The 787-nt window shown below is 38.2% G+C and overlaps 1 pseudogene; it reads right to left on the minus strand.

Moving 5' to 3' along the window:
- Positions 1-441: 441 nt before the first annotated feature.
- On the minus strand, positions 442-540 carry LOC132287548 (small nucleolar RNA R71; annotated as a pseudogene).
- Positions 541-787: the final 247 nt, after the last annotated feature.

Consider the following 787-nt stretch of genomic DNA (forward strand, 5'->3'; position numbering starts at 1 on the left):
AATGTATGCTCCACAACCTTCCATCATTCAAGAAAATTAAGGTGCCCACGTTGCACCTCAAATTGTTAATCCTCCACTTGCTTTAAGACATCACTATGTACCTAATGAATACAATGCACCTACATGCATTCAATTGCCACCATTTAGAGCACATCACTATGAAATTAAGCCACAAACCATTCAAATGCTTCCTAACTATCATGGACTTCCAAGTGAAGAACCTTATAAGCATTTGGATAAGTTTCTAGAAATATGTTCCACCGTAAAATATACGGACATGCCGGAAGAGGTCTTAAGACTCAAACTTTTTCCGTTCACCTTAAAAGACAAGGCAAAGTATTGGTTTAACAATCTTAGGCCTTTTTCAATCACTTCTTGGGCAGAAATGCAACAAGAGTTCTTAAAGAAATATTATCCGGTTTCTAAGACCAATGCCATGCGAACCTCAATTCGGGAATTTTCACATGGGGATGGAGAAACATTTCATGAGGCATGGGAACGCTTTAATGAATTGCTTAGGAAGTGTCCACATCTTGACATGCCCAAATGGCAATTAGTTCAATATTTCTTTGAGAGCTTATAGGACAATTACAAAGGCATGGTTGATGCTTCCATGGGTGGCTCATACATTGATAGGCATGAGGATGACGTGTGGCGTCTTTATGAGAGCATGAGTGAAAATTCTTTGCATAGAACATTATCATCCAAGAATGGTTAGAAATTCACAAGGTAGGAAGAGTATTGGCTTATTTCAAGTCAACCATTTAAATGAAATAGCAGCCGAAAT

This window comes from Cornus florida, unplaced genomic scaffold (assembly GCF_030987335.1).
Source record: "Cornus florida cultivar Cherokee Brave unplaced genomic scaffold, ASM3098733v1 CherokeeBrave_3.0.0_Hap2_Chr11, whole genome shotgun sequence".
NCBI lineage: Eukaryota > Viridiplantae > Streptophyta > Magnoliopsida > Cornales > Cornaceae > Cornus > Cornus florida.